At 43.1% G+C, this 24,799-nt stretch overlaps 1 protein-coding gene across 13 annotated transcripts in view; it reads right to left on the bottom strand.

Moving 5' to 3' along the window:
• The window catches only part of Prlr (prolactin receptor), a 172,451-nt gene that overhangs the window by 33,563 nt on the left and 114,089 nt on the right, over positions 1-24,799 (bottom strand). For 8 of the 13 annotated variants that reach the window (XR_014997008.2, XR_014997007.2, XM_085676642.2 and 5 more), the window contains exon 2: positions 19,939-19,966. The gene's annotated coding sequence lies outside the window, so the exon portion shown is untranslated. Of the gene's footprint in view, positions 1-19,901; positions 19,967-24,799 lie in introns of all 13 variants that reach the window. The other 5 variants (XM_048429343.3, XM_085676639.2, XM_085676636.2 and 2 more) reach the window with 1 other exon arrangement.

Below are 24,799 nucleotides of genomic sequence, written 5' to 3'. Positions count from 1 at the left end.
AAAGCTCATTAGTCTTATTAGACTTCAAACATTGCTCAGAAAACAATAGATTTGATGAGCTACGTGTAAATTTCCAGAAACACATGGTTTTAATCTCCCTTTAAATTATATTTTTAAATCAAGGGAAGAATATCTAGGAGGCAAAGTTGCCCGTGTTAGGCCATGTGAAGAACTGCTTGATGGGTCCCTAAGGGACCAGAATTTGTCTGTTCCTCCTGTTCTGGAAAGCCCTCTACCTGTCAAACATGTATTACTCAATGGGCAACTTTTTGGAGGTGGTTTTACACCTGCCACTACTGCTTGTGGCATCACTCGGAAATAGACATTTTAGTGACACTGGAAGGTTGGGGTGTGCCGGCACCAACAAGTTGTGCCCTTACATTGAAGATTGTGGTTCAGAGTTTTGCTGACTCACTAACGGGCCCAGCAAAGTGCTGGAGACCTTTCACTTGCTTTGCCTGGATTCCTTACCCTCCCTAAGTAGCACATTTTCAATCTAACCTGCTTCTTTTAATTTCTTGGGGATTGTTTCTTTAAACCAAGTGGTCAAAGGCTTCTAATGGGTTTTAAATGATGCCTTTATAGTTCAGATGCTGGGCTGAGCCATCTCTTGAATTTCATTTTGTCCTTTCTGTGGCCCTGTGAGTAGATGCTGCTTCCCACCTCCCACCCCATTGTAACAGATATGGAAAATGAATATAGAGAAACAGCTTAATAGGCGGTCAGTCACGTGCTAACAGGAGAGCAATCTGTCAAATCCCACAGCATCTGAGAATCATGATTTGGGGGATATCTGTGATAGATAGCAAAATTGTCTCCTTCTGTAGGATAGATGCACGAGACAGGCACAATTGATCTTTGGAGAGAAGTAGGCCAAGACCTGGGTGAGCTGGAGCCGGAGAGCCAGAGCAGACATGAGGCTATCTCAGCGGCAGCTCTCCTTCTGGTTAATGGTCTCCAGTATTGATCTGTCTCAACTTCCTGTGCATCCTCATCCTGGCCCTCTTAGAAGCTCAGCCTGGCTGAGAAGTGCGTATTCTGCTGCCTGGCCGAAGACGTTCTATAACATCCCTTTATGGAGACTGCTTTATTCCTCTCGGCATCACATAAACAACACCTGAGATCACCATGCTGTAAATCACCCATCATGGGTGAGGCCAGAGAGCTCTGCCAGACAGGGCTTCCCGCCTGTTTTGCAAATGAAATACTAGGCTAGGAATCAGGGTACAAGGAGGCAGGAGTGGATTTAGTTGTTTGTGTGTATCAACTCTCCGGCTGGTGCAGAAACTTCTAATTTAAGTTTCTCCTTTGAAAAAGGCTATCAGAAGCTCCTTTAGGCACATGTAAAACAACTTTCTCTCACGATTTCCTGACACATGCTGGAATCTGGTCACACCCATGCATTTTCCAGTGCCCAAAGCTGACTGTGCCAAGGAATTAGACATGTTCCTAACGTGTTTTGAACAATGACTTTCCAACTCATTCTCTGTCTTACACTCTCTGGCAAGGTAGCTGAGGTGTGGCAAGTGAACTTTCAGAAGGAAACAGAATGGCAAATGTTCACTTTAAATGAGGCGATGCTAATTGTTGACCCTGGTCAATGGTATGCAGTAACTTTGTCCTACCGTAGTGCATGCCCCCTGCTGACCCACACACCAGTCTTTGTGGTGAGCAGACCCTAGCCTAGAGACAGTTTTGGCTTTATCTCTCTGAATCAGTTATACACTGCAAGAAGAGCCTGGCCAAAAGCAGACTTGACCCTCCTTATTAACCACGTCATTTGGGGCTGGGATACTGAGGCCTCAGCTTTGCAGGGTGTTATCATGCAAGTATTTCAATATTTGGATTCAAATATTTAGAATCCAGTTAGCAAAAAGTCAGCCTTGCATACTCAGCCCAAGGATAGTCATCTTAGGATCCACACAGCTCCAGCTCCCTAAGCGTGGCTGTGGTGGGAAAGTGAAGTCTCTACCTATGAGCAGGTTTATGATGAGTTCCAAACTCCCGTCTGCTTTGTCCATGACTGCCTGATTTGGCTTCTTTACTTCAGATTCCTCAGACTCTGCCATCTCCAGGCCCCTTTCATCACCTTGTTCAGACTCTTCCCATGCTCCATGCTGCTGTGGCACAAATGCCAAGGGAACTTTTTAACCCTCTTCTTCCTAGGGCTGCTTTCTGTCTCAATGGTCCTATTTAGACCGACTCTTTCTAACCCCCCCCCCCTTATTACCATTTTTCTAGCAAACCAACCCTCTTCCTCAGAGGCTAACTGCTGAGGTTGCAACTTACGATTTGCAATTTATGCAGTTCATTCTTTTGGGAAACTACAACTAATCCCTAGATGGAAAACCAGTCAGGGTCCCTTGGTCTTGGTTAGTGGTCCCACCCACATCATGGAAGGCATCCCATGGGAGAGGAGGCAGTATGACCATCCAGTGTTGAATAGGCGGGATCTGAACTCTCATGAGATCACCGCCTAATGCTGCCCCTCATCTTTTCTACTTAGACTTTCTCTGGGTGCACTGGTCCTCCTACTCTTTGAGATAATCAGTCAGAAAGTCCAAAGCCTCAGCTCTCCCATGGTGTGGGATTTGCTTCCACTGTAGGGTATTATAGATTTCGACAGTTTCTGCTCCATGCTGCTTTTCTGTCCCTGTGGTCTCAGTTTCCTTAACCAGAGAAATGGACCCAACAGGCTAGATAGAGACTGTGAGGACCTTCTTAGCTCTTACAAGCCCAATCCTTGATAAACAAGCCAATTCAAGACTTACTTTAAGGAGTCAACCTCAAATATTCTGCAGTATGCTATCACCAAGGGAATAGATCTGCGCTGCCATCTGAGTTGCAGAAGAACACAGAAAGTAGCCTGGAAATAGAACTGGTGGCTCCTCCTACTCTCTACCTACCCCAGCAGTACTTTCCAGACTTCTATCATACAATTATTCCTGCCAACTTTTATATAATAGAATCATACCACAAGCATTGTAGGGGTGTGTGTGTCTGACTCCTGTCATCCCGCATTGTTGCATGATGTATTTTGGTTGTTGTATGCACTTTCACATCATTTATTTTCATTTCATTTCATTGAATGAAATACTATAATTTCTTCATTAATTCTACAGTTGGATGCTTGGGTTGTTTCTGGGGGTTTTTTTGGCAAACTTAAAAAATTGATTGAGAATTCCATATATGCATAAAGTACATTTTGACCAAACGTGCCTCTCCCCTTTTCCCTCCAATTTATCATCTACCCCCTCTGCCACTATTCCTTCTGAACTTCATGTGACTCTTTTTAACTCACGGAGTTCACTCAGTGCTGCCTGTACATGCATGGTTTTAGGGCAACCTGCAGGAGCACCGTCAGTTTTCTTCAGGGGTTACTAGCACTCGCTCCCCCAACAGTCAGGGTCATTATTATAAATAAGGAAGCCTTGCGGACATCATAATGCTCACCCACATTGGTTCTTCACTCTAAGTAGTTAGTCTGCTACCTGTCCTCCGTTCTGTCCATCAACCTAATTTACATTTCTAATATCTTTCTTGCCTACCTCCATGAAAGAAAACCTTCATGTTTCACAAACTAATTTCGAATACATCCATCTATTAAGGTATTAAGCAATATTAGGCCTTTTGTTTGGACTCCTCTGCTCATTGGATCACCTCACCTGCCCTAGGTACTAAATGATCAGAGGCTGAAGTAACCGGGAAAGAATCTCATGTATGCCCTTTGAAAAGTTTGATTTTTCTTTCCAAAACAGAATGTTAGCATTTAATTTGGAAAACAAGAGACATAATCTTCTCAGGATGGGGAGAAGAACAGAACGGATTAGCTGTTTTATACCACGATGAAGATTAAGATTGTTCTTATGCTGGATTTCAGAGCAATAGCTCTAGCTAGGAATAAGTACTCAGCACTTGGTTTATTAAAATGAATCCAGTGCAAAGATGCACACATCACATTGTGGTAATTTATCAGCGATTAGATTTCTCAGATCTGTCTCCCTGTGCAGTGCCGACCCGAGCCAACTCCCATTTGCACATGTGTTTGGTGATTTACCTAGGTCACCATGGCGGTGCTAAGGCTACTAGAAATAGTTAGGGAGACGTTTTCAAACACGTTTTCTGACTACTATGCCTTGCTTTCTTCCTGTTTCAAAAACCCAAGAGGTGCCTGAGAAGCCAATGTACTGCGTGCTATGCCCATGCTATGCAAGCAGATAGCTGTATCCTGTAAGAAACAGTCAAATTAGCTGGAGAGCGTGCTCCAAATGGAAGCTGGTTCAGGTTGGTACTGCGTAAGGGTAGTTTCATGGGAAGATCTGTCTTCAAAACTAGTGTCCGCAAATTACAGTCCAGTGCTGTCTTCACCTCTGCACCGGAGTCACTGTAACACCAGATGCTGACCCATAGCTGGAGGTATCACTTCCAGCGCCAGTGACTCCAACTCTGCTTACTCGCTCCCCAAAGTCCCAGCAGCATCTTTTCTGTGACAAAGACTTGTTTTTACTCAGGGTTTTTTTTTTCTTCTTTTTTCTTTTCTTAAAGGAAAGGAGAGGAACTGGGTGAGTGTTAAATCTCCCTGGCCAGGCCACAATTTTGACAGATGTTGGAAAATCTTGGTTGACCTGCTTTTCAGAGGAGCCAGTCTCTCATGGAACCATCTGTCAATAAATATCTGCAGAAGCACCATGGATCGAATATGATGTTTTTGCAGCTAGCTCACTAAGCCACTCCACAGGCTCCAGTGGATTTCAAGCCAAGGGTTTCACTACCAGCGTTGGAGAGTTCCCGCTCCTATGCTGTGTCCCTAGGGATTCTGAAGATGGTCGGGTTCCCCCCCCCCCCAGTCACAGCTTCTGCAACGGCAGCTTCATCAAAACGAGACTGAACATATTTGGAAAGCATTTGCATTGTTACTAAACATGACATCTTGTCATTCCTCAAATAGCACAGAATAACTGAGTGTACCGTTTATACTATATTGGGTAGTCTAAGTAGTCGAGGGATGGTTTAAAGTACATGGGAGGATGTGCTTAGGTTATGTCTACACATTATGATATTTTATGCAAGAGATGTGAATAGCCACTCATTGATAGCTGCAGGAGTTTGAACCTAAACCTACCTATAGTTGATTCTCCTTTTCTTCTTTTTTTTTTCCTTCCATTCCTCCCATGCTTCTCTTCCCCTCCCCTCCACTTCTCCTCCTTTTTCCTCTCACTGCTCCTCCTCCTCCTGGTAGCAAGTTTTAAACCTAGTGCCTCACATATACTAAGAAAGTACTCCATCACTGAGTTGGCACTTCTCTCTACGCCTCAACTTCTCTTTATTTTTGGGGGCTGGGGGCAGATAGTCTCGCTAAGTTGACTATGTTGGCCTTGAACTCATTCTGTATTCAAGCCAAGCCTTCAACTTGTAATCTTTGAGCTTTAAAATGCTTCCTTAATAGCTAAGATTTAAGGCCTTTAGCACCAAGACCACATCTCCCTGGATACTGGGAGATGTAGTGAGAGTTAAGGACCCTTGATGGGTCCTTAACACATGATGCTGTTAAGCACATATACGCCTCCACTACTAGATCCCACTGACAGTTTCCAGAAGAAATCCCAGTTTCCAGAAGAGGAAACTGAGGCTGATCACCATTACATGGGCAGGCAGCAACACAGAAACACTGAATTTAGTCTTTGGACTCTGACTCAACATCAAAGGTAAAATGTTCAACTTTGCAGTTGTCATACCTCACACCCATCATATTTTATTCTTACAATAGACTTTTACAGAATCAGAGCAGCAATTATTGTTATTTTTATTCCTATGCCCATCCTATCATTTTCATGTCAATGATGAGGACACGGATGTTCAAAAGGGTAAGGGGTATACACATCCACGCTCTTTTTTTTAAAAAAAAAAAGATTTATTTATTTATTATGTATACAACATTCTGCCTCCATGTATGCCTGCACGCCAGAAGAGGGCAACAGATCTCATTACAGATGGTTGTGAGCCACCATGTGGTTGCTGGGAATTGAACTCAGGACCTCTGGAAGAGCAGCCAGCGCTCTTAACCACTGAGCCACCTCTCCAGCCCCACATTAATGTTCTTATCTCACAACTGTGGTGGTAAAATATGAGAGCCTTGTGTTGGACACACTGTATGCCAGGCACTGCTCGGTTCATTGGCTTAGCTCTTGTGACAGTCCTGAAGTATGGGTACTAGTATCACTCTCATCTCAGAGATGAGGATGCTGAAGCCCAGAGATGTTCTGGAAATTGTCTGAGATCACACAGTTAGTGAGAAAAGAGGATCTCAGCAGTTGCACTCCAGAGCCTGTGCTATTATCACATACTTTCCACTTAAGCTGTCAATAGAAGACCAATAATCCTACTTTTAAGGAGCCCCGTCCCAGAAGCACAAAATATTACACGAGAGCCGGGAACAGGTAAGATGGCCTTGGATCATTGTTTCTAAATTCTCTGAGGCTGTCATCCCTCTCTTTTGTTTGTTTATCATTTTGGCTTTTGTTTTTTTTTTTCCTGGACAGGGTTTCTCTGTGTAAAAGCCCTGGCTGCTCTGGAACTCACTTTGTAGACCAGGCTGGCCTTGAATTTACTGAGATCCGTCTGTCTCTGCCTTTCAAGTGCTGGGATTAAAGGCATGCGCCACAACCACCCAGCTGTCATCCCTCTTTTTGATAGTGTTTTCAGTGCTCAAATCCATTACCCAGATGTGGCTCTAATGCTGGGTGCTGTGGGAGGCCAATGGCATTTCTTCTATAGTAGTAGATATTCCAGTGGCATTGCCTCTGGAGACTCTTCTAGATACACCATATTTTTGATGTAATATGTCTCTGGGTGTGGGGCCTAGGAAAGGGTATTTCAAACATGCAATTCCATGACTGTCATTCAAGCTGAAATTTGAGAGCTTTAGTTAGAGGTTAAAGAAGGGAAAGGAAGACAATGTGAAGGGTATACAGTGGCTGTCTTGTTGTCTCTGCGGGAAATACCACATTTGAGGCTTTGATGGAGGTCAGGTGGTGGTGGGCCGATTGGACTACAGTGCCTAAATATTTTCTTATTCCCAGTCATGGGGAAACATTTATCATTATAAGACAAACTCGGGCATTATGTTGCAAAGGGACACTACCCAATCCCAAAATTATCGACTCATCCATTTGAAAGGCAGTGGTTAATGAGATGAGAACCATTGTGGCTACTTCGACTGCATCTGTCTGTCCAGAAACAGTTGCAGAGCGTGGCTTAGATTTTCTTTGTCTAAGTCACAGAACTATAGGATTGTATCAGATAGTGGCTACATCCTTACAGCACTCAGAAGCCAATCCCAGAAGTACCGTGACCAGCCTTTTGCCTCTTGTCAAGTGATTAAACAATGATTGTTGCTTCAAGTCACAGAAATGTCACTGTTGTTTGTTACTATAGAAAACCGAACTACCAAGGGCCATGTAGTAGGAGGAAGACATATGCTTTACCAGATTATTTAAGGGAGAGTCTTCTTGAGAGGGGCAGATTTAATTAAACACAAAACTAACTTAGATTTCATTAAAAAAATAAATTATTGCCAGTAACAAGTTTACTTATTTTATGTTATCTTAGTTTCTAGAAACATACTTGGAAGCAAAGGGGAAATTTCAAACAAAAATAAAAAGATTAATTGCTGGTTTACTGCTTCTTTGACTGCCTGCTTAAGATTTTTGGAGTTTTGAATCATGGCATTTTGGATCTGAAAGAAAATCCAACACTTGAAAGGATCTGGTTCAGTTTCAGCCCTACACATGAAGAGAGTGAGGTCAAGTTCTCTCTCTTAAGGCCACTGTGCGGCCTTGAGTAATCCATGAATCCTCTTGTACCTCAATGGCCTCATCTGTAAGATGCAATGGTCATAGTAGCTCTACCTCCGCCTTGCTGTGTGTGGGAAGCTAGCTAATAAGCAGTAACTGTCATGAAGTATCAAGCATCTGATGGGAAATTGGCCAGGTGTCTGATGGGAAAATCTTCAGAGCCTTGAAGATGGGCTATATCCACATTTGAGAAAGCTGGTTAAGTCCAATGAGAAATTTTCAAGAACGTGTCAAAAATTTCTCTCCTTTCTAATTCTTACTTTTCTTTACCACTTTAGTCAGGATACTAAGAGTACGTCCCAGAATAAGGAAAAGGGTCCAGCACCCAACCTAGATGGAGTCTCCTTTCCTTTCCCTCCACAGTTTATGTTATCTTTATTAGTCATCCTGTAGTTAGATGATTGACCCGTGGGCTCTGAAACTGGGGAGAAATGCTACACTTTTAGTCCAGTCTTGACTTTTAAAACATCCTCCACATATATTCTTCCCCCACCACCCCCACCATCTCTGTCTGTAGGTTCCCTTTTCTCTCCTCACCCACAGGAAATGAAGCTGAGGATTTTGTGGTGGTCCTAGGAGCTCATTCAGGAGAAGGGAGGCTCTTGATTTCCTCTCGGAACCCACACAACTTCACAGGGATGAGAAGTAACGACCTAGTTATCAAGCTTTGGAGCTAGAGGCTGAGTATTGAAAATGCCCGGTTTTGCTTAGCCTGGCTAATTTACAGATAATCTAGAGCCGGGCATCGTGGCCAACTTTGGATGGCAACTACTGCATTTAATCAAGCAGAAGAGTTCTGAGCAGATAGAAACCTCTGATGCCTGGTTTGCAGACACAGAGCCATCTTGAACACCACCATCAAAGTCATTTTGTTCAGTTCCTATACTGTCCAACCTGTCACTTAGCACACATTTTAAAGGTGCAATAACACTTGTAGAATGCTTAATTGCTTTCAATGTGTTTTTCCCCTCCTCAGTAATGTTTGGGATTGAACCTAGAGCCTCAGGAATTTGAGGCAAGCAGCCCACCACCGAGTTACAAACTCTGCCTGACTCACTTACAAAAAGCCACGTAAACCATAATATTTTTACACTTTTCTCCTATTCTCAGATCCACAGGGAGGAAAATAACATGTACTCTTGCGCCAGGGAATTCTTTCTTCCTGTGAAGATGCTCTTCAAAATACTGAGGACTCTGCTCTGAAGCCTTACTGACTTCTCCAATACCATTCCATGTGCATTAGTTTGAACTCAAGGACAGCCAGACTAAAGTGTACAAGATTTGGCTACAGGGAAGTTGGCTAATAGCCAAAACAAATAAAAATTTTAGTTATTGGAAACTGAGGAAATGTGAGGGCTATCACAAACAGGCAAAACTTCAATTACTCAATCTTCAAATGAAACAAAATTACGATCCTCATCCAAGTCCTTCTAAATTTTGTCCATTCTTTTTCCAATGAAAACACGTCCAGGGGTAGTATATATGTCTAATTTTCTAAGCATGCCCCCAATAAAAAATTCATTTTAATCAATTGGATACACATGCAAAAATTACTCACTTCTTAATTAGGACAATGAGGTCATTTGCAAACTTAACAATTATAGTGAGATGAGATGCTGTGGTTACAGAATACTATATAGAAAAGAAGTACAGACAAAAGAAGTTTTTACTTAAACCAAACACTTAGGACTTGGGGATCCTCAGTGTCTAGATATATTCTTGTTAGCCTTCCTTTCTTCTTCTCCCCACCTCCCCATCTTTCATTGTTTTTATTCCCTTAAATCCTTGATTTAATAGCTAATGGCCGTGTTTTTGCTACGTAACTCTCTTCCAGTAAGTCCCTTCTACGCTATGGTTGCTTTTGTTCCATGAAGTCAGAAACCTACTACGAAAATTCAAATTTAGAAAGTTGAAGCAACTTTAAACAATGACAAGGAGTTGCAAGGGAGGATGGAGGAATTTTCCACCAGCCTTGCAAATGAACAGATTTTGTTACATCTATTTTTTCCAAATGTCTATTTGGTTTGCTCTCTGGATCTCATACACGTTCCAGATAGTTGAGCTTCTTATCTGAGCTTTAAATAGTGGTACAAGGTAAAAGCAAGAAAACAGGCCCCGTGCCCAGGAGGAGTCAGCCAAGATAAACTGGACTCCTTATTTTTGAGAGAGAGGGGAGGAGAAGCAGAGAGAGAGAGAGAGAGAGAGAGAGAGAGAGAGAGAGAGAGAGAGAGAGAGAGAGAGAGATGACTAGGAAGGTAGGGAGGTTGGGGGATATCTGAGAGGAACTAGAAGAGGGAAATAAATATGATCAAAATATATTATATGAAAACATCCAGGAAGAAATAAAAACATTTTAAAGATAAAGCATCAGTTAGAAAAGTTGAGCATGTTTAACGCTTAAAACTTAAGTGTGACTCTCAGTTAGAGAAGGATACTTCTCTGCATCTCAATATTTCTTAAGTCCTCCATGACACTGATGTTTATCAAGGAAATTGAAACCACAATTTCCAATTTACTAGTAGCCTTCCCAAGCCAATGAAGTAGAACAGGCCTATGCAAACATCCACACACTTTCCTTTGATAACAATGACTGGGCAAATCTCAGCAAATCATTCTTGCTTTTTGCTTTGACAGAGTTAAATAAGTGCTTGCTTGCAGAGCATTTAACCAATGCTGCCCCTTATGGCCCCCACTTTCTGAAACTATGAAAGGGATAATGGTTTGGGACGTCAGGACTAAAAGGTTAGTCCAGTTTCCCTTCTTTCTACAAACACTCCTCTTGGGCATCTATCCACAATGATTTCCACCCGTAACCTGGCAGGCAACTCGTGTTGTCGTGCCATGCTTGTCAGCTCAGTTTTAGCAACAGAAATTGATTTTAATATTATGAAACCAATGTGATTTTTGGGGGAAAAAAGGACTACTTTGCTGATATTCTTATTTCTATCAATGGCCAATTGACTTAAAGTCAAGATATAACATCTTGGGGTGCTTTTCTTAGGTGTGTTTAAGTGACAAGGCTTATTCATACCCGGGTGAGTGGAACAAGCTTCTGAATGCCTTTTATGGTCTAAAAGATGACATTAGAATCCACATTTTTTTAAAATGTGAAATTGTAGGTTCATGTGACAGGCACATGGAGCCTTAGGGGCCCAGCAAATTAATATGTGAAGAGAAGCAGGCCATGGCCACTGTACAGTTCAGGCGAAAGGTTTCTAGCTTTAGCACCAGCTTTCTGAGAACATGGCAGTGTTTAAATATGAAAAGGATGGAGGAAGAGTGTTGAAGTGTCCCAGCTTCCCATAGGTGGCCTTTGTTCCTACCCTCCACCCGTCTGGAGACTACACTCAGTCCTTTGTCCCTCCAAGTATTAATAAGAACAAGGGTTTTGTAGTTTAACAGGGCTGAGGGCTTTCCTAGTCACTACATGTCAGATACTTGACCACATTTCTTATTAAGCATCTGTCTTCTTCCTTCAACAGTTGCTATATTTGTTCCCTTTATCTTCCCTCATACCTCCCTAAGTTCCTGCCTCTTGCTACGGCTCCACACAGTTGTGTAGGTAGCCTCTGCTTTCATAGCTAATTCACCAAAAAGCCACACTGATTGGTAGCCAGTGCAAACCACTGAGATCCTACTAATTCTATTATGTAGCCTGTAAAAATAAGTCTTTGCCCACAAAGATGTCTCTTTTTCTCTCCAGGATTCCAGTTACTAGAAAATGTGACATCTCCATAGTGTTTTAGAAGCAACCAAGATGGTTGCACTGTTACCCAATGAAAAGGCCAGATACCTCCTCCTTCTCTGGTTCCGTTCTCATTCAGGCAGACACTCTTGGTCTTAAAAAACTGGTGTACATAGTAGTACTGATAATGAATTTCAGCTTACCTTTCTGCAGTTCCCTATCCCCACAGTCCTTCAGACAAGACTAGAAGCTCATTGATTCAGTGTGTGTGTGTGTGTGTGTGTGTGTGTGTGTGTATGTGTGTGTGTGTGTGTGTGTGTCTCATATTTAAAACAAAGCTCTCTATATGGGTACTCGATAAATGGTTCTGACGAAATGAACAATACTGAGTGCTTGCTGAATGTAGAAAGGGAAGATGGTAAAGATTTCGTGGTTTTAAAGAGCTATTAATATTGCAATATTTGGCCAAAGATTGTATATCTTCTACTTGGGTGGTTTAAAAATAGATAGTAAAAGCATTGCTTGTTTTAATGGAATTTTTAGTTTTCAAAATGTTTTCATATCAAATACTTTATTTTATCCCCCCCCCCTTTTTTTCCAATCCTGGGGGATTTCAAAATGTTATCACTGAGTATATAGATGCATACTATACTATGTCTAGTGCCTTGTCTTTTGATTGTAAATTGGTTTATCTTTTCTCATAATACATTAAAAGTCTCAAGAACATTGCATACATAATGAATCAGAAAGTATGCTGCAGAAATCTATCTCAAATTTATACAGAAGTGTATCCCAAATCTAAATACACGGAACATCTCTTGAATAAATAGATTCCTCCTCCCCAGTGTTATTTATAAAAACAAATTATTGGAAAACAATTAAAACACCAGAATCTAAAGGACTGCATAATTAGGTCATAGGCAACAGTGGATATTATTTAACCCTTGACATGATGTGCTTAAAATTTCAATCATTTTCGAAGGTGAAATACAGCAATAACTGGGCACATGAAATAGACACACCTGATCCTCATTCTGACACGTGCTTCTGCATGGGTGCACAGACGCTAGCCAAAAATCACATTCATGCCAACACAGTGACAACGATTCCCTTTGGGAGGGAGGACTGCTCTACAGCAGGTAATCTTACAATGTAACAAAATAAGAAGTGACCACTTTTGTGATGGAGGAGACATATTTCAACAACACGATTAACTCAACAACATCATCCTCAACAACACAGCAACAACAAAAATCTCACTAATGAAAACACAGAATTTAGTGGTGTAAACAGAGATCCATGTCCCTGGCAATAAGTTTAGCAGTGCCTGGGAGCCAACCTCTGCACATCTTTGTAGCTGAGCTGTGCCTGTCTTGGGCTATAGTGAAGGATTTCAACAGCTCTCTCACCCACTGGCTGCTCGGTTGTTTTTAAGACTCACTTCCACTTTTCCTAATTCCTTTACTGTGTCTGAGTACATTTAAAACACCCTGGGGACACCAGCCATTATTTGCCATTCAGCTCTGACAAGGAGATGAAAGGCAATTTTACAGAAAACATCTTCTTCAGGCTCCCGAGAAGGGCCAGGTCATCTGATTCAGAGAAATCGAGCAAGTTCAGTTGTGCTCTTGGTCTGAGATGCTGTGTGAAAATTTTTGTCCGACTCCTCAGCTTCTGCTAGGGCTTGTGATGCAAAGTACTAGGCACTGGAAGTCTGCAGGCCACTGATGGGAAGAACACAGGCAAGGCCAAGAATGCAGAAAATTTGCCCATCTTTCTCACCTCATGATGCTCAGGACCAGTCCCAAAGTCAACCCTCCTCCCTGTGCTCCCCTTAGGAGCACACCCCGTCTCTACCTCACTGAGTCACCTTTTGTCACCCATGAACAGGGTGTTCTTTTAGGCTGACTTCTGCACTCAAACATCTGGGCTATTTATCTGTCAAGACAACTGCCAGTTTCTCTTGCTGGTTTTCCTCTTCTCTCAGTTCCATTTTGTTCGGCTCCCTTTAGAGCTCTCTTAGCAGAAAAAGTACCAATCCAACCAGAGAGGTAACAGCCCAGTATGGGGCTAGTTATAGGAGTAGAGCAAAAAATACTTCCATTAAAAAGTATTTCCAAGATGCATTCATTGAATGGGAATGGAAAGAAGTAAATAAAGATTCAACTGTGTGTTTGTGGTCAGGTTAGAAAACAGGTAAACTGACCCATTTTAGTGATTGTAATGCACAGTTATCCATCCATTCATTCATCTATCCACCCATCCATCCATCCACCTACCCACCCACCACCCACCATCCATCATTCATCCATCCATCATTTTAACCCAGGTATCTACACTTGAATGTAAGAACCAGATGTAGAAATGCAATCTTATGCAGCAAGATTTTTTTTTCTAGTATATATGTAGAATTTCTCAAAGAGAGAGAATCCAGCAAAACACACATAAATGACAGGAGAAGCAAGAACAAAGCTCTTCAGATGCCAGGGACAAGAGCAGGGAAATCTGACCTGGTCAAGGAGATGAGGGTGCTTCCCCGTGGAGGGTGCCACTCAGCTGAGAACAAGCTTCCTTGTTTTATCTTTGACACAGCCCCATCCACCAAATGAGTCTGTTTTTATGCAGAGTCCAGTTAGGCATTAGGTGTCCAACCCCAGGGGATGAGGAAGTAACAGGATAAACTAACCAAGGTCATTCTATTTATTTTTGTGTCCAAAGATTACATTACAAATGACCATACCACTCAGTTCTAGTCATTGAGGCATAGCAGAAGTTTTCCTCTCTGCTGAAAAGGAGAGAGGGGGAAAGGAGCCCCCCTCCCTAACCCTCACCCTGACTCTGGGTCCTTGGAGCTATCACGGCCCACGAAATCAAACCTGAAAGTGCTTTTCCCAGAACTTCTCAGGAGAGCGCTGCATGCCCGGTGTTTAATCCACCTTTAGCCAGGCATGCTATGGCTTGCAACTCAAAGTATCCTCTCTGGGGCCACGCCACAGAAGGATGCAGAAGAGGCTTAGAGTCTGCACTTGCTCAAGCCTGGGAGAAAGTGGACTCTCCAGAGCATGGCCCATCTAAGCTTGGCGTAGGTAGTTTAGTAGTCGAATTTTCAAGTGCTGTGGCTTAGATGTGGGAGATGTGGGGCACAGCCATGTCAAAGACCAATTCCTCAGATCCACTGGACTGAGAGACTCCACTCTCTAGGATGAGGCTCCAAGGGATGGAACAGCTTTCATCTGACCCAAATGCAAATACTGACAGTGTATACAAGTAGAGAAATTGGTTGGTGTAGACAAAACCCAGCAACACAGCTTTCTCCTCTTGGATGTTGATAACATCAGAGTGCTTGCCTATAGAGACTTCTTACAAAGACTACCTACATCCCCCCTCTGTGGTGTACATAATAAACATGTGTAGCTTCCAGGTTGATGTGGAGTTGGTGCCATTCCATCAGAGTGCATGGCCCAGCTAACCCCAGATTGTCTGTATGAATATCTGTCCTCATCATTCTCTTACTGTCTCCTAGTCAAATTTCTGGGCCTAAGCAATGCTAGATGTGGAAGCAAGAGCCATTGACTTACTGGGAATTATCGTATTTTAAATGTCACCGACTATTTTTTTCACCGACTTCAATATTATATTATCTAAAGAACTTTAGATTTTATTTCCTATTGTGTTTTCTAGTCAGTGGTGGATTTAGTGTTAGAAATCAATAGACATAAAGGCCACAGCCACTCTCTATATCTTTGTGTGCTAAAGAAAAATATAGGATCCAACCTCTCATGTAGCCAAGCATGCAAATGACTGTTATACATCATGAGTGACAGTGTACTCAAATGAGAGAATATGTCATATTTGGCTACAGGCTATTGAAAGTCAAATGGATGGAAACACTCTGGCTCAGTTTTCTAGAAAAATAAATCTGCCATGATTAAGGGTATCTTAAGACTGAGTATTTGGGAAAACAGTGTTTCCCTGCTACCTTTCCCCATGAAGGCAGACAGTAGCCCTGGTGTGCACACTGACAAACACTGTTTTCCTTCTGCAGTTCTTGAGTGAGAGTGTTTGTTTGAAAGAAGAGATCCTCTGGGAAGGACAGCTCCAGCTTTCGCGGTGATGCTTTTGCCTTTTATGTTGTTGTTATTTTTCTCCTCCTCTTGCAGCAGTTTGGGTAAATGAAGCAGAGACAGTGAGCTTGTGGGAGACGCTATGCAGGGATGGAGTGAGATGCATCTATGGGGAGGTCCTAGACTTGGGGATGATAGACTTAGCGATTTGGATGGGTGCATCGGTGCTAAATGACCTGTGTTAACTGACAGGTTGTAAACTATAGGCAGGATAGGGGAGTGCCTTCTATAGTCACCAGTCGTGTTAATTTTGACTTGTTTCCTTCTCTTTCTGAGCCTTTTTTTTTTCCTAAAGTGCTCTGCTTCCCTCAATGAGTGTCTGAGAACACGAAGCTGAGATGAATGGCTTTGGCGAAAGTACTCTGTCTACAAAGCGCTGTGCAAGGATAAACCAGTGTTCATTAGTGGGCAATGACTGCTCCTCCGCTGCTGTGATTAAGGGAAAACAATTGCCCTGGAAAGCCCCTGTGTGTTGGGACTAATTGAGGCCTGGCCTTCAGCTGCTCTTCCCTGTCTAGAGCCTTCTAATGGAAGTTACTAGAAGCTGTGTTTTGCCTAGAGGATCAGAGGATGGGATTTCCACCTGTTGGCCATTGACTGCAGGGTATTTAAACCTTCATGGTGCTATTAAAGAAGGGCCTTTGTACCAGCGATCGGAGTTCCGTGTGTTGTTCTGTCTCTGTGTGTGTTTCCTCAACCTTCAGCCCCTTGCCCGAAGCTGGTGAACTGGATTCTAGCGCATACAGAGCAGACGGAGGGTGCGGAGCCCGTCACCTGTGTTCCTTGGACTTTTCATAGAAGCAGAAATCTCAATGGAGATGGTTCTTTTTCCTCGCCTTGCTGTTTGGATTTGAATAATCCCAGCTCTAAGTGGACTCTTGAATACGGCCCCAGGATCTGATGCCACCAGGGTGCTGATTTCTTTCAGGGAACTCACTGGCTCCTAAGTGTGAGCCCTGCTTCAGGTCCCCCTTGCCTCAGTATTTGAGAAGACAGTCTCTTGTTTCATCATGAGTCCACAGAATCTAAAGCCCAAACAGAGGAGAAAACATGTCTGAAAGGCAGTGATAGTCACTTCTGCGTCCTGGAATTTCACAGCAGAGTAGCCGTACATTTCTTCATCGCTGGGCACAAGTGACGTCATTGCTGAAGTATTTGAAGTATTCTGAAGCATCCTTTCCCTTTAGGATCCTATGTGTCGTCCCCCCCGCCCCCACGCAGAGCCTACTTATCTGAGCTGTCTCACATTCCTAGAACTCCGCATTGGGATGACCTGCTTCTTCCAGTATAAACTTCTGTGAAGATGGAGTAGTCTAGATTGTCCCTGTCCAATAAAGTGGCCACTAAGCTCATGCAGCTACTGAACATTTGAAACAGAATCAGTATAACTGAAGACCTGACTCTTTAATATCTGATTTCAATGGACTCACATTTAAATTGGCATATGTGGCGGGTGGCAAGGTATCTGTTGGCCAGTGTACTCAGTTTCTCTACTACAACTGAAATTAGTCCAACCTAGGTTCCAATCCATAGCCTTCCCTGAGAAGCACAAGAAAGTCCATCTCGTAAACCAAGTACTAGGTGTAAATTAAGTTCTTAACCCTTGTAGGCAACTAACAGTGTAGCTCTTTCTCTTTTTCCGTGTGTTGGGGATTGGACCCAATGCCTCACACATACTAAGCAAGAACTCTACCAGTGAACCACTTGTGTACATGCCTAGACTAGCACACAGGTTTTTAACAACATCACACTTTAGTCAAGATAGAAGCCCAAGTGGCAAGAACTGGGGAAGGGGGCAGATAAGTGTGATGTGTAAGAAGATGATGGGTAAAGACCTTCTGATGCACATCAGAGCATGCCTAATGGATGGCATATCCTCCCCAGGGCACTGGGATGCTTCTAAACTCTTTTGTCTCTCAGAAATCTGAATTTAAGGTCACAAGTATATGGGCAGGAGCTGGGAAAAAAAACTGGAATGGGCAGATCCTGGAGGATGCTAGAGTTCTTGCAAAAGGATGTAAGGTGCCAGGTAGGTTGGTGTTTTGTTCTGCCTTTCTGTGGAATGAGTACAACCATTGGGACATAACTGAAAAGCTGGAGACCAGGAAGCAGATTACAGAGCTCACAATAGACTATGATATTTTTGTGCTGGACAAGAGATGAAGCTCTGCTCTTAATTTGAATCCCAACCTTTCAGGGAAGTGTTCTTTCTCTTGCATTCTTTTATGAACATTGGTTTCTGGATGTTCTTTTCCTGTTGAAACTGGGCTGTGCTCCTGTGTGTCTTGGCTTGTCTTAAGACGGCTTTCAAGTTCCTGCCTGAGTTTTCACTGATACACACTGGCATCAGAATAATCTTTGCATATCAATTCCAGGTTGGGTAAAGGGTGGAGGACGTGGGGCTGGGGCTGATACTATGGAAGGACAACCAGAAGGATAAAAGGGCCCCGGGGGACACTTGGAGATGAGCAAGGGGAGAGCATACCAATGCCTGTGTTTTGGGATTTGCTCTTGGGGCCTCAGTCTCTTGTTCCAACTGCAGACACATCTGTTACCAACACTTCACCTGCTCTGTACTGCTTGGAGTGGAAAATATGAATTTTAATTAAGACACTGTTCAGAATCTATGCCTTCCTGCTTAAAAAATCTTATAAAGTCAGTCAGAGACTTTTTTTTTTAACACAGATATGTGGTAAATAAATAGGTACACATAAAAGTTAAAAAAAAAGCAATTAGCTGGGAAATCTCTCTGGCGTTGGCAACACAGTTCAGACTCCAGTTTCCTGGGATTCCTTGTCCTCTCGAGGAAAAAATTATTACAGTATTTAGCATAACCTTGTTGTCTCTCAATTTGTCTATCTTTTAAGTAGCACAGACCGTGTGAAATCAAGGAGCAGAAGCCCAGAAAGGAGGAGAAAGTACATAGAACTCCAGCTGCATTGATTTCTCAGTCTGGACATTTGTGGACCGATCAGGGAAGGACATGCGTGCCACAGGGATCTCTTGTAACCCAAGTGTCTAGATGACCTATGGCATGCTTTTTGTAGACATTTCATAATGTCTACTCCGTAGACTATGAATTTCAGTCCATTTAAATGAAAAGACAAAAGGTCCTGCCAGGGCTGAGGTAACTTATAAGTGGTTTTTGATACAAGGATCTTGGTCTACTTAGGAGACTTCTGGCAATGTCTGAACACATTACTGTCACGACCCAGGGTGGGTGGTTTTCCCCTTCTCGGGCCCTTAAGCAATGTTTTGACACTGCTGGTTGTTAAAGCTGGGGTTGCAGTGCTGTTCTCTCTGATGTTGCCAAGACTATTACCATACAGAGAGCAATCTCTGTGACAAAAACATTTGACTCAGAAGGTCTTGACAAAGTTTGAGAAACCTTGGTCCAAGGGACAGGCAAGTCTTCACCAGAGTGAGGGATGACTCTCAAGGGGGTGTCACCATGCCACTGTTGGAAGACTAGTAAACACCACGAAGTGGCTCAAAGAAATCTCAGAAGCTTTTCACTTAGAATGTTCTTCAGTCATTAACTTAGTCCATTTCCCATCTTCATGAGGTTTTCGCTTTCCCTGGAAGGACAGGAAAGTGAGGCCTCAGAGTTACACAGGCCACCCTCTGCTTTCTTACAGTACTTAGGACCTTCCACAGCAGCATAGGCAGGGGCAATCTGTGCGGAAGGTTTCTCCATGGCCTGCTCGCTGACAGGTCCCGGCTCCCAGGGTTTCCTTGCTGTTAGTGGAAGGAGAAGACGCAGAGCTCGCCATGTATGAGATTTGTCATATAGGTTGTGATGGAGCAGATCCAAGTAGTGACATTATTAAGGGGGCTGAGACAAGGATCAGAAAGTGGTGACAGAATTTGTACTGAACTGGTTGGAGAAATACAAGCGGGTGCAATATTTCTCTTTCCGGTTATAAAAGTAACACCGACAATGTCAAAAGATTTCCCAAGTACAGAAACCTATAAAGAGGAAATAAAAATCGCCTGATTGCACTACTAGGGAATACCAACCACGTAAAGCTTTTGAGAGAAACAAGAAAAAGACAAACGAGCTTCAGGTTTTCTGAGACAATGAGCTAGGGAGGTTTGAAGATGTTTTTGAGGACAGCAGAGTGCCCTGTGTGAGCATCGGTGGTTTGAGATGATGCTCTTTGAGAATCAAGATGGCTGAGTCCCCATCGTTGCCCAGTGGGAAGCAATTGGCTGGGCACTAGCTCAAGCCCTCCTTACCTTTAGGGCTCATGTGCAAAGCATCTGTGGTGCTCACCTTCAGAGACAGGAGGAGTGTCCTTCAGCTGAAAGAGAGGATGATTCATTTTAGTTCAAACATGACAAGGCAGGATATTTGTCATTCTTGGCTTCCTGTGCCACATAGCATGGCAGAACGCCCTCGCTTATAGCTCTCATTTTCTGGACTTTTTTTTTTTTTTTTTGGCATCCTCATTCTGAAGTAATATCCATCTTAGAAAAAAAGTCGCAACAATTCCATCTATTGCACCCAGATAACCTAATTATTAAGATGCTACTCATCTTCCTGTGTCTTTTATATATGAAAATTACTCCCCCCCCCCAAGTCACTGGAAAGTAAGCCACAGTCATGAGCCTTTAATGTCCTAATTATTTGAGTTTATTTTCCTAAGAATAGGACATTCTCTTTTATAAACAGTATGATTAAGTCAGAAAATACCCATTGATTCGGCATCGCTATACAATCTATAGCTCCTAGGCCATTTTTACCAGCTTTTCCAACTGGGATTAAGTTGTAAGGAGTTTCATATTGAGGCCCTAGATGGGATTTACTGATTGCTGAAGTGGCCTTGGTCGAGTTAGATTCACCCACTTTTACTTGAAGCTTAAGTCGGACTCGTCCTCGGGGAGTCAAAAATGTTTAGGCAGGAGAAAGCCTTACAGAGTGAGAAATGGACAGACTGCTCACGGGAAGGCAGCAGGAAGCCTTTCGTCCCTGTGATGTCCCCTCCAGGTGTCACAGCCCCAACCTAATGCCTGCTAGTATTTCTGACTCTAGGCTTGTGTATGAAATTCCAGACTCTCGTTCTTCTTGATTGGCCAGGGTTTAAAGGACACAGCGCCGGTAACTAATGGAGATGCAGATCTTTCAGATTGGAAGAAACTCTTTCAATGCTTCAATACAAAACAGGCCTGAATATGCCAGAGGCTGCTTTTTTTAAACGTGGGTTCTCGGGCTGGGAAGATTGCTCAGTGGGTAAAGCCCCTGATGGTTGGCTGTGAGACTGGATTTCAGATCTCCAGCAGCCATTAAATGCTGGCGAGGCGTGGTGGCCTGCCTATGAACCCAGCAAACACGGGAGGTGACGATACATCCCTGTGATGAGCTGGCTGCCTACATCAGCCAACTCTAGCTAGAGTGGGTAGACTCGCTGGAATTCTGGCTTCAAGCGGATGATATTGCCTTACTGTGTAAGGTGCAGATAGAAGGAGAAGGACACTAGACATCAGCCTCTCGCCTCTGCATGTACATGGACATGCATCTCCATATAAACAATTGCCACACACACATACACATGTACACATGGATCACACATGCACACATGCAAAAACAAAACACTCCCTTCCCCCAAACTAACTTTTCCTTTTGTACACAAATTCATAATTATTGTCCAGTTTGCTCTCACAATTCCAGGCAAAAGCCAACTGGTCACTGGAACCAGCCAAAAAAACCTTTCAAATAATTTCTAAGCCTCCAAAGGCCAGACTTCTAGAAATCGTTCCTTGACGAATCTGGCGCTCAATGTTCTTCATGCTATCTCAACAAGCAGAGGAGGGAGTGACTGGCAGGAGACCTGTGGTGGCCCCCAGTGTCTTTGTAACTCTGAAACCCTCACATACAGTCGCTAGTTTGTCAACATTGCTGCTCTGATTGGGCAGCTGAGCTGTGTTTGCAATCAAAGCCCGCAATATGATGGAAGCTATTTGAGCAAAAGATGTTCATCTACAAGACGTTTGGTAATGAGGTGTCTGGTGAACCCACAGCGTGTGACACAGATGTCTGGGGCAGGCTTCCTAGAAGTAAGTCACCAGATTTTTTCCATAAGGTACAGTGACACCACATCTTCATTTAAAAAACTCTTTAATGTTCTAGAGTGCGTTTTACGTTCTGGGAATTATTTTCGCTGTCTTTGATGATGTCCTAACTCTGTTCAGAACAGCCCCTGATCCTCTCCGTTCCCATTTATACTCTGCTTTAATGAAATAATCTATACTTTGTTTATACTCTTGTTGGAAATTCCAGAGGCTACATGAATGCAAACAGTTTGAAATACTAATCCAGTAGTAATGAGGGCCTTGAAACACAATGGCATCAAAGAAATTGTAGTTCCAGCAGCCCCCAAAGGTTTTATTGAATGGTGGGTCCTGGGCTCTCATCTTGCTCTCCTATTATTCATTGCCATGTCTCAAAAGTCTGGCATGTCACTTAACCCTGGCCAATCTCTGTCCTTGTTTCCACACTTACTCTCTTCCTATTCTGGGCTTGATGGCTCTTCCTGCTGGGCTCTCTTGCCTTCGCCTTCAGGGAGAGTTCAAGTGCATCAGGCAGAGGATGGGAAACGGGAATGTCAGGGTATTCTTTCCTTCCACGTCTACCTGTCCTGTGTCGCAGGGGTGCTATAGCGCTGTAGCCTCGTTATTCAGTAGGGCAGCCCTTCCTCTATGACTCTGCCTGTCACTGAGCCCCAGAAGATCATTCTTACTCACTCTGTCTGTGCGGAAGAGTGGTGGCAATTTCCCTTATTCTCTCAGACCTACCCACAAGAATGCTGTGTAATCTCATTGCTCTCTCTAAAAGCCTGGCTTATCTGTTAGTGTATGACCATGATGGAAACATTACTCAGAAAGCTTTCTTCCATTTCTGTGTTGTGGAATAATTTGAGGAGTATTGGTCTTAGGTTTTCCATTGAAGGCCTGGTAGAATTTGGACTGAATCCATCTGGCCTTGGGCTCTTTTCAATTGGGAGACTTTTAATTACTGTTTCTATTCCACTAGGGGGCATTAATCAATGGAATAGAATTTAAGATGCATACACAATTCCACACATCCATGGAAACCTTTATTTATTTATTTATTCAAAGAATCCAAAAAATATACACTGGAGAAAAGACAATATCTTTAACAAATGGTACTGGTTTAACCAGATAGATAACTGCATGTGGAAGAATGGACTCCATGTTCTTTTTCTTGTTTTGTGTGTGTGCTTTTTGTTTTCAAAGCCAGAGAAAGAAAATGAGATAGAGTGGTTAGAAAAGAGGGGTTTAGGGAGGGGTTGGGAAAGGACCTGCCCCTGTGCCCCTTGAACCTTGACCCCTCCCCGAAAAGGTCAAGATCACTCCCCCAGGCTATTTGAACTGCCCCCTCTTCCTGCCCTGCGTGTTGGCTTTCCATTTCCCTGGCCACCTGGGACTGCAGGTGTCCAATTAAAACTGGATATTTTAACTTGGTCTGATTTGATTTGGCTGGGATTATTTTGCGTGGGCAGAGAGCTCGTGTTAGAAAATATTTCTAATGTAAATTTTTAAAAATCCAGCCATCTGGAAATGATGAAGACAGCACATGCACTCTTTCCCCACCTCCACTTGAGTAGTAAGCATTGAAGGCCAGCCTGGCCCCAGTATTAGAAGTGGCGTACAAAGCACAGAGAGGTGAAAGTGTGAACTCACTTGTTAGCGCCTTCATTAGGCCCCACCTGTAGCCCTGTGTTTAATCATTTGCTTCTCAAGGTAAGAGTTGAGACATCGTAAAGGAGCATCTGTCACGAAGCAAGCAAGTCAAGAACCTCACGTTTTCAAGAGCACATGACTCCCAGCTACAGTCCTTATGTAATGAACGGATGAGGTGACTGGAAATCTGCCACAAGTCAGAGGTAATGAAGGCGTCAAGCATTTCTGGTCTACCCAGAGCTGCCGGTGCCATTGCAACTGACAATTTCACCAAAGCCGTGCCTTATCTATTGACATTAGCTCAAGTTTGGGCTTCAGTTGATAAATTTTCAGATATGCTCAGAAAATAAGTGAGGCTTCAAGAATTCTGGCAACAGATCCGGTTACTCATACCAATCTGTAAACACAAAGGTCATGAAGGAAGAAAATGCAAGTCCATCCAAGGAATCATGTGGGGCCCACTCTTGGTGAGTAGCAGGGGCTTAGCCCCAAAGACTGAAGCAGAGGCAACAGAAAGGGAAAAGTGGGGCAGCCAGTCCCACACAAAATTAACACAGGAATAAAACAAGAAAATCTGATGCTTGATGAAATTCTTTTTTTTTCCTGTTCCTGAGATACAGAAACTTAAGGAGTATCAGTCCTAGCTCCCAGTTTTGAGTAACAAATCTCAATATTAATGACAGCTACAGTTTTGATCCATATGTGACAGAAGTAAACCCCCAAACCCTTGGTTAAGGGACTGGGCCTTGTTGGACCCGAAAGGAAATTCTAAAATCTTCACGGGACTGATTGAAAGAGGGCTCAAAAGAGTCAAATAAGGTAAAGTCAGTTCAGACGTCAGGTCCAACAGGCAACAAGTAAGGGCTGACTGGGAATGGGAGACTTGGCCCAAAGGTCAGGGGCTAACTAAACAGTCCAGAGGGGGAAGTGAAGGAGTCCAGGATTCTGTTTGTGTTTTACTGGTGCCAGCTAGCTTCAAGGGGTTGGTGCGGGTGTGGGTGGCCCCGTTAAAGGCACAGAGTAGGAACTGATTACGACTCCAGGTCTCTTTTCATTAGTGCATTACAAAATGATTTTCAGATTAGTGAGCCCGAGGGCATCCACATAATCCTATTTTCTAAAAGATGACTAGAAAACAGAAAGAAAGAAAATAAGTAGTTAACATTAATTGACTGCCAGACACTATTTCTAACCACTTGAACACATGATTTTTGTCTAATCTCCATAAGTACATTTGGAGAACCAAGCTTCTTAATAGAGAACTAATTTTTAAAAAGTGATTAAAATATAAGTATCATTTTGGAGAGAACCTTTAAAAAATCCATCATGGAAAATAAGCCATAGTCAGTCGTTCATTTGTTCACCAACATATTTACTCAGCCAATAGTTATTGATTATCTGAAGATTGTTGGATAGTATCTGAGGATCCTCAG

Source organism: Myodes glareolus, chromosome 15 (genome assembly GCF_982192425.1).
Source record: "Myodes glareolus chromosome 15, mMyoGla1.1, whole genome shotgun sequence".
In the NCBI taxonomy this organism is placed as follows: Eukaryota; Metazoa; Chordata; class Mammalia; order Rodentia; family Cricetidae; genus Myodes; species Myodes glareolus.
This window is presented reverse-complemented; position numbering and strand designations above follow the sequence as displayed.